Source organism: Callithrix jacchus, chromosome 16 (genome assembly GCF_049354715.1).
Source record: "Callithrix jacchus isolate 240 chromosome 16, calJac240_pri, whole genome shotgun sequence".
Lineage (NCBI taxonomy): Eukaryota > Metazoa > Chordata > Mammalia > Primates > Cebidae > Callithrix > Callithrix jacchus.
Window position 1 is genome coordinate 50,146,030 of NC_133517.1, and position 13,740 is coordinate 50,159,769.

The window sequence follows — 13,740 nt, forward strand, 5'->3', positions numbered from 1 at the left end:
TACATATGCAATGTTAGGTATATATGCATAAATGTAAAACGTGTGTGTGTATGTGTATATTTATACACATATATGTAACATATATATGTGTGTAAAGAAATTTATACAGCATTGGCTCATGAAATTATAGAGGCTAAGTAGTCTCAAGGACTGAAGACAGCAGAATCCTGGGAAAATTATTGATATAAGTTCTAGTTCGAGTGTGAGTCTGAAGACAAGGGAAGACCAATGTCCAAGCTCAAAGTCAGTCAGATAGAGTGAGTAAACTCTCCCTTACTTAGCTTTTTGTTTTATAGAGCCTTCAGCTGAGTGGATGATGCCCATCCACATTGGGGAGGGCAATCTGCTTTACTCAGTCCATCAATTTAAATGTTAATCTCCTCCAGAAACACTCTCACAGACACAACTGGAATAACGTTTCACTAAATATATAGGCACCTTTGGTGCAGTCAAGTTGGCACATTAAAATTAACCATTACTCGTTATTTTACTTCTGACTTCATTAATTTCCACTATTCACACTCTGGAACTATCAAAGGTCAGAGCTCCCATGTCACCATCCCTCAGCTAAATCTTTGTTAAGACAAACATATATATTGTCAGACCAGAGAATTTCGCTTTGCAGACCTTCTGCATGGATGCTCTTGAATTCATTAAAATGAACTGGTGGGGTGAAGCTGAATCTCCCATATGATGGAAACGTAAGGAGAATATGAGAAAGTCATCCTACATGTCTAGGGAGAGAAAAACTGAGAATAGGTTCAAAAGTTGACAATGAGTATATGTGAAAATAATCTATGAAAGTCCATTTGTAAACCTGATTTCTATTCTGCAGCCAGTTTTCCACTAAGAATATCCCATCTTCAGCAGAAAGTTGTAAAGGAATAAAAATAAGAAGGCAGACAGAAAAGCATAGAAACTGAAAAATACACTCAAGGGGTTTTGTTAAGTCAGCCTAGCTTCTTTCCCTTCTAATGTCTGCATTTTACTTATAGTATTATGAATAAAGATTCATGTCTGCACTTATATAGAATTCAGTCAATTTCCAGCCAAGTCAGCAAGGAATTTATCTGCATTCCTGCTTAGATTTTAAAAACTGCAACATACCTTGGAAACTAATTGTTAAAATGGTGATGCAATGTTAAAATTGCAAATCACAAATGCAAATAAAAGTGTAAGTATTATGAGGTTTATATTGCATTGTTTATTATTCTAGATAGATTCCATTTTTTAACAGCCAAGCCTAATAATAATCTGAAATACTATAAACAGCATACATGCTGGCATATAAGTGAATAAACCTTTGCATTTTGTTATTTTCCATTTTCAGTCCTTGAAATTCCAGGCTTAAAAAAGCTGGAAGCTTTTTATTCTGCAATGTGAATTGTACAAGTGTCTATCTATGTACAGGCTCAATCCATTTTAAATATCCACAAATTTCCCTAAAGTCCCAAGTGGTTTCCTTGGCAACAAGGCTGTTGAAATGTAAAGGGCTAAGGTAGTTAGGATATTGCCTATCATTCTCCCTCTCTAGGTTATTTTAAATAGCACAATTTTCTTTGCACATTTGAAAAACATCCACAGTGGTTGGTGATGCAAAGACGAATATGAGAGACATTAGAGAATATTAGCGCAACAGAGTCTAATTTACGTGGACAAATTACTACTTTCACTACTCCCTGATTTGTAGAGCACCATTTTCATGTACCAAATTGTAGTACAAAAGAAGAGCAAACCATAAATACATCAGAATAATTTTTAGATAGAATGAGATAAAATATCTGAAAATAGCTTTTGACAATAGAGGCAGTGATTAATAATGGCAAGGTAACTATGCAACTTCTTTTCCAGTCACCTGGAATGGCATGACTATAATGAGGCCAAACCTTGGTACAATGAGTAGAAGGAAATTAAACACACTGAGGTGGACAGGAATATTCTTTACAACCCTCCCACCAGATCAAACTTCAAATGCCTGTACAAGCATTAAGTGACTTATTTTGTAAGTAGTCTTTGTAAAATATTTCAGTCGTTACTGTTTGACCTCATTTGTCAACACGCTTCTCACTGTACTTCCTCACAATAGTTTAGCATGCTGTAGGAATTATTTATTTTTAGTTTATCCGATGGAATACATTCCACAGGGATTATCAAAGCAAACGGACCTTTCCCCGCTATTAGCAATTCTGTGGATCAAGCTGCAAAATTTCCTTCCAGGGTCTCCTACTATGCTTCCATTTCCCATATCTGCATAAAGGTCCTAGCAATGAAGGCACATGTCAAGCAGCAACAACTCTCCTGAATAAAAATAGCCCATTACAAGTTATAAGCGAGGCTTTGGAGATCCTATCTCACACCTTTATAAACCCAATGATCAGCGGCCTTTGGGAAAACCAAATGAGAATTTGTGTCAGTGAAACATGGCAATCCCACTCAGACATCATGTCCCCATGTTTTCTTGCTTAGTACCTGCCATTCTATTAGATAGCTTCCTTTCAAATCAGAAGTTTGAAAAGAGAATAAATACTAACTTTATTTCTTAATAGTTCTCTTGTGTATAGGATAAAAAATGTCCTTCCAATGTCCTTGCAATTCTTGCATCTGATAAAATAGATTTTAAAGCAACAAAGATATAGTGGTAAAAGGATCAATGCAACAATAAGAGCTAACGATCCTAACACCCAGATACATAAGACCTATAAAGAGACTTAGACTCCCTAGACTCCCACACAATAATAGTGGGAGACTTCAACATCAATATTAGATAGATCAACGAGATAGAAAACTATTAAGGATATCCAGGACCTGAACTCATATCTGGAACAAGTAAACTTAATAAACATTTATAGAGCTCTCCACTTTAAATACACAAAATATACATTCTTGTCAGTACCGCATCACACCTACTCATAGGCTTAAATGAAATATTGATTGGCCATTATTAAGCACAATTATTGGCATAAAAGAGGTTTTCAATACCCATTTTTAGAATAAAGCAATATTCCCATTCTCTCCCTCTTTTTCTTCCTTTTTCTTCCTCTCCTTCACTCCTTTTTTTCTTTCTTTCCTTCTCTCCTTTCTTTAAAAAAAAAAATGGAATGTGGTGATGGCTTTTGATGGCATATTAACAATGTCTTTTTTTTATTGCATTTTAGGTTTTGGGGTACATGAGCAGAGCATGCAAGACAGTTGCGTAGGTACACACATGGCAGTGTGTTTTGCTTCCTTTCTCCAGCTTTCTGGTATTATAAATCTTCACTTTCAAAAATTATTTTAAATTATATATCTTAAAAGTGATAAATACCACCCCAACAAATTGTGTTATTTCTAACAAATAGCACATCTCTTCAGACTTCCCAATTGAAATTCAACACCTGCCACCCTGGTTCTTTTTTACATCTTCTTTCCTTTCTTCCTTCCTTACTTCCTCCCTCTCTTTCTCCATTCATCTTTCTTTTTCTTCTTCCTTTACTCCATCCCTCCCTCTCTGTTTTTCTTCTTTCTTTCCCTTCCTTCCCTCCTTCCTTCTTTGCCTCCTTCCTTCCCTCCCTCCCTCCCTCTCTCCCTCCCTCCCTCTCTCCCTCCCTCCCTCCCTCCCTCCCTCCCTCCCTTCCTTCCTTCCTTCCTTCCTTCCTGCCTTCCTTCCCTCCCTCCCCTCTCCCTCCCTCCCTTTTTCCCTCTCTCCCTTCCTCCTTCCTTTTTTCCATCCCTCCCTTTCCTCCTTTCTTTCTCACCTATTCAACCTACACTTTGTTCCAGAGTAATTACTCCACTAGAGCAAATAATCCTTGACAAATAATTACAGCAGTTTTTGACTACAAAGATTCACAAATAGAGACTGTTGCCTATTTTTATATGCTTTATACTTATTTAAAAACACTATATATATAAAGTACTTAGTAAATGCTAGCTGAAAGAATGAATGGATGTATATAAAAGGTGATTTGTGAGAATAAAATGTGGCTAATTCTATTAGAAGTAGTAGCTATTAGAAATCATGTATCAGGCCAGGTGCAGTGGCTCACTCCTGTAATCCCAGCACTTTGGGAGGCTAAGGCGGGTGGATCACGAGGTCAAGAGATCGAGACCATCTGGTCAACATGGTGAAACCCCATCTTATAAAAAAAAAATTTAAATTTAAAAATAATAATAATTAAAAAAAGAAATCATGTATCATTCTAGATTGTATGGCAATTTCTGAGCATGGCTGGACTATGAGATACTTAAAGGACAATGGAGAAAAACAAAATAGAATGAAGGATTTTACATTTATCTTCATGAATTTGAACTTTATCTTGTAGGATAATAGTTCTTAACATTTTTACATAAATCCTTTTAAATTTTACGAAAACTATGAATTATCTCTCTTTATCTTGCTTTCTTCCCCTGCTCTTTATCTACGTATAAAATCAGAAAATGCACAACTACCTGAAATCCATTAAGGGGTCTTCTAGGTCAGGGGTCTCCCATCCTCCAGACCATGAACCAGTACCAATCATGGCCTGAAGGGGGCCTCACAGCAGGAGGTGAGCAGCGGGCCAGTGAGTGAAGCTTCATCGTATTTAGAGATGCTTCTCATCATTCGCATTACTCTCTGAGCTCTGCCTTTTCTCAGATCCACAGCAGCATTAGATTTTTGCAGGAGCGTGAATCCTATTGTGAACTGTGCATGCGAGTGCTCTAGATTGCATGCTCCATAGGAGAATCTAATGCCTGATGATCTGTCACTGTCTTTCATTGCCATGAGATGGGACCATCTAGCTGCAAAAAAGCAAGCTCAGGGCTCCCACTGATTCTATGTTACAGTGAGTTGTATAATTATTTCATTATATATTACCATGTAATAATAATAGAAATAAACTGCACAATAAATGTAATGTGCTTGGTTCATTCCAAAACCACTCCCCACACCTTGTCCCCCGGGTCCGTGGAAAAATTGTCTTCCAAAAAATGCATCCTGGTGCCAAAAAAGATTGGGTACCATTGTCTAGGTCCTTTCCACTCAAGGTGAGTTTCATGGATTGTCAACATTAACGCAACCTGGAAGCCCATTAGAAATGCTAATCCTCAAGTACCACCTCAGAGTTACTGGACCAAACATTTTAAAACACCTCAAAATGATCCACACACATTTACATTTGTGAATTACTGTTCTGGGCATTAAATTAAATTGGCATAGTAAAAAATGATTAAGATACTATGTAAGCCAAATAATGAAAGGCTCAGATTTTCCATATGCTTCTGTCTTTTCTTGTGAAATTCGAAGTTTTGGAATATTTGATAATTATTCCTAAAACAACCAGATGCATTTTGAGAGCAAAAATCCTGCCTCTCGCCAAAAACGGAAAGACATTTCTGAATGGCATAAGAGAAGCAGCAGAGTACACTGAATGTATTTGCCTTATTAATCTGGAGTCTCTGGCTCCCATTCTTTCGCCATAATTAACTGTGATGCCTTATATTTAAGAACTCAGTTACCTCTTCTCATTTTGTAGATGATGACAAAAGTCCCTTGCAAACTTATTAGTCAAAAATAAACGCTTTTGAAAAAAAGCACTAAAATGTGGAAAGGCAGAAGAGGCGATAACATAGTTTCTGTACCTCTTTTTAAGAGTCCATAAAAACAACATAGGAAAAGAATCAAAATCCTAAAAAATTTAATGGCAAATGTAGGTGGTAAAATATCTCTTAAGCCCCAAATACTACTGAGTGGAGACAAGTCACCAAGATTTGACAGATTACAAATTAACCAATAGTTTCAATGAGAGGCCTGTGGACTGGTTAGAGCAATAGCCGAAGTAGGCAGTGGCCTCCACAAGCACCAACGTGTGAGGAGAACAAGGAAACCACAGGAAATCTGAATGATTATGGAATATTCTAGCACCTATGAAATCTCAAGACTAGTCAACCAAAATATTGTTGCTAGATAACAGGGTATTATTTTTCTAGCACTGTGTAACAAATTACCACAGACTTGGCACTTTAACACAACACATATTACTGAACGGTGTGGGAAAATAAGTGCCAAGTTGAGTAACTTTGGAAAATGGCTATGACAGGAAACAGTAAGACTAAAGACAAAAGGATCTGTACCTAGTTGGTAAAATTGTTTCTTAGGTGGGAATGAGTTATCAATTCTAAAACTTCTATACCTGCAAATAAGAGTTGAACAAACAAATGCATGGAGGTGGGGGGCCGGAGCCAGGCTTCTCATTGTTGGAGAGGGCGGTAGAGGTAAGCAAAAGGCTTTTTACTAAAAAGCCCTAATAAATCACGTTGTACTGGATGACAGTGAGGGATATCAGTATGGGTGCTTGTTTAGCTTAATATAATACAGACGGACAGATACAGAAAAAAAATAAAGATATGTATGTACACACGAGTAGCTATACAGAAATAATTATAGATATGTATGTACACAGGAGTAGATAAGCATGCATATCTTTCCTGGCTCTGCCCACTGAGAGGATATAGAAGCAGCAATGCTCAGTCTAGCAATGAGCAAGCCCAGTGTCTGGATCTTGGTTTCTAATGCCATTTGCCAATAGAAAGAATTAGGGTTCTTTGGAGAAATGATTATATCTAGGGCTAGGCTGGGAAGTATACCAGTGAGTCTAGAGCATCTTGTGGTACCAGAAAGTAAGGAAGCAAGCAATGAAAAACAAAATGATGAGGATCTGTCAAAGAGACACAGAAGACAACTTGGAAAGGCTCTCAGTATATACCACCAGAACATTCTGAGTAACAAAACAGGTAATGTGGCATTGAATTATGGCTCAAAGTATAAAATAAATACCCATGAAGCAGCACTGACATAATTATTGAATAATTTTGTAAATGAAGGAGAAAGACAAATCTGAAAAGAAAAATTTCAAATAGTTTATGTGAAAATACTCATTTTAGGGAGGTGTGGCTTAACTTCCCACTACTTGGGTATGATAAGTGACTTGTTATCAAATATTAGAGAATGGAAATGTGGGAAATAGTCATTTTACACTGGGGAAACCTGGCAAGTAATACCTTAGCCAGCTGATCAAAGTTACAACCAGTAATACGTCATGCTGATAATATGTATCCTTAATAAAATCTGATGAGAATGCCACTTAACCTTTGTGATCTTTGTCTCAAAACCCAACATTCTGGTCTAATCATGATAAAAACATTGACAGGTTCCAATAGAAGGAGACTCTACAAAATATCTGGCCAATAGTCTTTAATATCCTCCAAGTTACTGAAACCACAGAAAATCTGAAAAACCTTCACAAACGAGAGGAGGCTGAAGACACGATAACCGAATGTAATGTGGAGTCCTGGAGAATATTCTGGTTCAAGAAAAAGACATCATGGAAAAGACAATAAAAACAAATGGTAACATGGTAACATGGCATGTAGATAATAGTTAGAAACTGTGTGTGGGGGGGATATATGAGGCAGTGGGGGAAAGAAAAATCTCAGTAAGACAAGTGCTACAGTCTTAGGTGTCATAGTCATGTAGTACATGTAATTGCATCTGTTCTACCAGTTTGGCCCTATTTTATGGGTTATGAAAAAAAACACAGGTTCTGCCTACACTCTAGCAGAGGAAGTCATGGAACCTACTTTAATAGTCTATCTGTCACAAGAGCTCTGTCATGAGGCAAGGTTGTGAGGATTAAAATCTACCTCTAGGACAAGGACCTGAGAGGCAAAGGAAAGAGAAGTATTCAGACACTTTTTTAAAACATTGAAGAACAAATAAAGAAAAAGCTGTAATATTTGTCAACAACTACCAAGCTGTGCATTTTATTTTATGCAAATTATGCCTAATAAAAATAATATACAAGTTAAAATATAAAATCCTGAATACTTTGAAGAATCTATGAAAATAAATTTTCTGAAAGTAAAATTGAACATTATTTACCACAGAATAGACAGAAAGTCTAAATCACCACACTAGAAGCACAAAAAGTAACGTGCAAAAAAGAAAAAGAAAAGCAAACACCAGGCCTATACGGATTCACAGGTGAAACTCACTTACACTAGAAAAGCAATAACATTTTTAAACAGATTTAAAATGAATTATACACCACTGATTTCCTAAATCTGTCAAAAGTCAAAGGCCACCCAAAATTAAGCTATATTTACGATTATCAATATAAATATTTTAAAATATGGCTAATCAGAAACACAACACTTATAAAATATAATACTGCATGTCCAAGTCCAAGGGGTTTATTTCAGAGATGCATAAGTGGCTTAATATTAATAAATTCATTAATATTATTCATCACATTTACAGAATAAGTAAGAACTTTTTTATCATTTCTATAGAAGCAGAAAATTAATACCCTTTGTATCTTGAAACCCTCAGCACAACAGAATTGCATAGAAACTTACTTGACATAATCAAATATGTATCATAGACCAAAAGACAGCATCGTAATTAATGTGGAAGCACAAGAAGTTTTCCTGCTAAGTCAGAAATAAGATTAAGATACCAACTAACTACTCAGCATCTGTGTTGTAGATATTAAGCAAGGCTATTAGAAAAGAGAAAGTAATTAGAAGCAGAAGAGAGAGTTGAAAAGGTAAATAAAATGCTGTGTTTATTTTCTCACAATAGAATAATATATCTGGAAACCCCAGTGGGAATTATAGAGAAAATTACTACAAAAAATAAGATAATTTATTAAAGTAGTACCTTATAAAGTCAATATACAAAATCAGTAATCTTCATGTGTGCATTTTAAAATGAATAACATCTAGAATGGATGATAATATCTAATTTCTATTAGAGATAGATAGATGGAGCACAAATAAAGAATTTAAGAAACATTCCTGAGGGGTTCAAAGATAGATTTGAATAAATGTAAAGGCTTAACATGTTTTGAATAGAACATCTCTATCTACTCTCTTTATGATCAGGTTTTTGTTACTTTGTAAAATATGCACAATTCTAATAAATATACAATTATTTTTTTTTGTTTCCCAAAATCTAGACAAGCTATTTTTTTAAATTAAGATAATCTGTAATAACAAATAAGGAAGGATAATCAGAAAAATCCTGATATAGAAATGACTTGGGAAGAATAAGAATCAGTGGAGGACAATGAGACCTAGTTTATATCATAACATATTGTAAAGACACTGTAGCTAAAATAGTGTAATATTGGCATATGTAAAGCCTGAAAAATCAATGTAGAAAAAAATTTAGAAATATACTTAATTGTATATGGAAATATGGCTTCTTAAATCAGTGAAGATAATATGAAAGCATAGTTATGTATTTGAAAAGATAAAGTTGCCAGGCGCGGTGGCTCACGCCTGTAATCCCAGCACTTTGGGAGGCCGAGGCAGGTGAATCACGAGGTCAACAGATCGAGACCATCCTGGTCAACATGGTGAAACCCCGTCTCTACTAAAAAAAAAAACTACAAAAAATTAGCTGGGCATGGTGGCACGTGCCTGTAATCCCAGCTACTCAGGAGGCTGAGGCAGGAGAATTGCCTGAACCCAGGAGACGGAGGTTGTGGTGAGCCAAGATCACGCCATTGCACTCCAGCCTGGGTAACAAAAGTGAAACTCCATCTCAATAAATAAATAAATAAACAAACAAACAAATAATAAAGTTGGATTCATTGTCATAAGTCAAATGAATTTAAAAAAATTCCAATTCACCAGAAACTTTAATGTAAAATGTGAGGGTATAAAAGTTCTAGAATACCTAAGTGCATTTTTCTATGATTACAGGGAAATATTTCATAATTATTGTTAAAACCCATAACCAATATGGATAATTATAGCACTGATTAAAGTAAAACATTCACAAAAATAAATGTAAATTTCTAAAAATACATTATAAAGTCACTTATAATAAGATACATGTATGATTTACCATCTCCCAGATATTAAACATTCTGATAATATAAAATGCGAGGAAGTTTTTGGTAAAATCAGCTTTTCTTGGTGGGTATAAAAAAATTAACTTCACTGGAGAAGCCTTTGGGTAATATTTAGTTATATAGGCATTTATGCTTTGATATGACAAGATCACTTCTAAAATTCTCTTTTTAACTTATGCAGACAAATATATGAGAGAGAGATGCAGAAAACTGTCATTGTCGTACTATTTGAAAGAAGACTGCAAATCACTTATTGTCCATCCATGATGGACTAGAATATAGAACAATATTGTCACACAACACTAAGTAGTTCCAAAGGGGAAAGAGGAGTAGCTCTATATGACTGTGAAGTCATTTCAGAGCATATTGTTTTAAAGAGAAAGCAAGAAGAGAAAAGTGCATAAAATATGTCACTGTTCTTCAAGAAAGACTGGATAAAAGCACATAAGTTACGTTTTCTTCTGTCAAAGAAAAACAGGGAAAGGGGAAGTACAGTAGTGAAGAAAGAGTCATTCATGTGAGTTGGAAACGAAAATTGTGTGTGGTGTGTGTATGTGAGTTTATATGTATATGCATTTTCGTGTGTGTGTGTATTTGTAAGCAATAGAAGCTAGACATCTCTTTTTCCTTCTTTCTTGTTGGAGACATAGTCTCTCTGTTACCAGGCTGGAGTGCACTGCCTCAATCTCGGTTCACCACAACCTCCACCTACTGGGTTCAAATGATTCTCCTGCCTCAGTCTCTTGAGTAGCTTGGATTACATTCATATGCCACCTTGCCCAGCTAATTTTTGTATCTTTTAGTAGAGATGGAATTTCACCATGTTGGCCAGGCTTGTCTCAAAATCCTGTTCCAGGTGATCCACCCTCTTCAGCCTCCCAAAGTGCTGGGATTATAGGCATGAGTCGCCTTGCCCAGCCAAGGCATCTCTGAATATATCTATTTCATAGGTTTGACTTTTGAATCATACAAATATTCTATATAACTAAAACTACTTTTTAAAAACATTCATTAAAATGTAGAGCAAAATGAATCAAATAAACCTAATAATATATCAAATTGCTGGTGTAACTCATAACCACCAAAGGGTAGCTATTTCAAGATACTTTAAAACCCAGTGATGAGATTAAATGTTCCCAGTTCATATATTGTTAAAAAAAGAACTGCAAATGAAACTCAAAAGTAGACAAAATTTAAACTGTCAGTAATCACATTGTTGTTATTCCGAAATTACTGCATGTATCTAGTGAGAGAAAGCAAATAACTATGTTAGCGTCATTGAGAAACTGGATTTTAACTTAGAGAAAACAAGATACAAAAATAAGGTTAAAGAGGTTAGGTAGAAACCCTATAGTTTTGAATTTGGATTAAATATGAAAGTAAGATTTTACAATTTATTTCATGTTTTAAATACATTTTTCTAACTCTGTCCACCAAAAGGCTCAAAAACAACCAAACCAGTAACAATAAACAACCTGGTTCCCAGATTTCGGTGTCTACATACCAATTCTTACAGTGAGAAAGCAAGGGTTTTGCAGAAATGGCTGATTTCATATTTGGGGCAGAAAATATACCATATCATCTTGAAAAGTCTTGTCATACTAGAATGGAAAGACAATTCTAATGATTATCTTTAGATAATTATTATATGTATTGATGCTCATATAATATTGATGCTCATATAATATTGAAATGTGTCAAATATGTCTGAATGTATGAGTTTATGATAATTATTTTCAAGCAAAATAAGTTTCACGACCTAAAATCTCATCGGTCGCATTTGCATAGGGTGTCTATCTATCCTGGTTTACAAAGAACAGGGAGTGTGGCTTATTTTGTTGTTGCATATAATAATTAGTATATCCAGCTTTAGACAATAAATTATATGATCAACTTAGCTTTGAGGAATGACAGAGGGAAGATATACTAAATAAAAATTGATGAACAAATGTAAACAATTAAGCATTTAGGCTTAATTTTTGTATAGAAAAATGTCAGAATTCCTTTATTCAGGGAAATGCTGAGTTGGAGATGGGCAAGGGGAGATATTTTTTCATACATGAAGCACACACAGTGTGTGTATCCACTCAGTCTGAAATGAAGAATGAAGTCCATTCATGTAATTCCCGGACATTGCTACTTTCATAAAGTTAAAATTTCTTCATAAATAGGCTTTTCTTTGTAATCTAGTATTAAGCAATAACACTAAAAAATTCAATAACTGATTAAATGTACCCATATAGGGTCTATTTTTGGAATACAAAACTAAAAAATTACATCTGGGCATAAATTCTCTTTAAACTTTAGACTGCAAAATAATAGTAATAAAAAGTCTGAAAGTGCCATTAAACATACTGCTTCTTATAGAATGAGGGCCACTCTGATTCTTTAAAATGTCAAAAATCTGTGCCATCAAGTCTTATTCACTACCTTGTTTGAGGAATATCTTTTATTACAGCACACATCTTATAAGAACATATATATAGTATCATCCAAAATATCTCTTGATTTAGAACATTCATTCATTTAATCATTCTCCTTTTCCTAATTCAAGGTTCAATAAATGACCACATTTAAAGAAACTTTTATCAAAATAAAAAAGTTTGAGAGCTTAACACATGGAATCAATGCTCTATTTTAGCCAATCAAATAATATTCCATAAACTGAAAGAAAGAAGAAACCATTAACACAAATACTGAGCATGTTTTGGTTTTGAAATTTTTTTATTGGCTATAAATTTTTATATGCTTTAAAATTATATTAGAGGCAGGGATCAAGTTTTAAAGAGTGGAATAGCATCAATAGCATTAAAAAACTTCCTTTGACCGGGCTTGCTTTAAGATATTTCATAGGATATTCCTGCAATTACTCCAATCCATTATATTGCTTGTTTAAAATACTGGAGATTGTGGTCTGACTGAGTCAAAAGAGGAAGATGTAAAATCCTGGCTATGAAGCTGAGATCCTTTAAGAAGGTACTATTTTCTTACTTCCTTTTAATGTTTAGATCATTTCCTCTTTTAAGCTGTGAGCTTAAGAATGCCTAAAGACCGTATAGCAAATTCACTCAAAACCAATGAATAATCTCATAAAATATATAAGCAGTTTGGGTAAGATATCTTGTTCATTTATATTTCCTTCATGATTCCATAATATATATAAAATGTGGTTTATTATTTAAAATCATATATAAAAGATTTGGATAGGAAAAGAAATTATAATTGGGTTCCAAAGCCTTTCATCTCTAGATCATTAGTAACCAATATCTCAAACTCAAAAGAATGATGTATTTACTGTCTACTTATCATATCCTTCAGAAAAATAGACTCATGGGTAAGAAAGTCACTGGTGTATCTTAAATTCACTGGGTAACTGAAAGAATATGAACTATTATAAACTTTGGTATCTCCACAAATTAAAGCAGTATGTTACTCTGTTCAAACTACCAAACAATAAGAACAGGTACTGTTGGCATGGAAAATCAGAGGTTTTTTTTTTTTCCTTTTCTCCTTATTTTCAGATGCAACTTGTTCTGGGGTTTGTAGTAAACTATAGCTACCTTTTAGTTTTAATTTTATGTCTAGATTGTAAATTCTCATCCTCTTTATTTTATAAAGTTAATTTTTATCATAAGTAATATGATGACAAAATATTAACAGAAAAAACCCACAAATATTTAAGGACTTCTAAATTGTAGGACTGTTTCAGGTATGAATAAACTTACTCCTTAAAGGTAAATTTGCTCTCCTCAGACAAGGTACAATACCTTACTGGAGTTTAGATAATTCATTTCCAGTGGGAAAAGACCCAACATGTTATTTTGGGATAGTACACATTCAAGTTCAGGGTTAATTATTA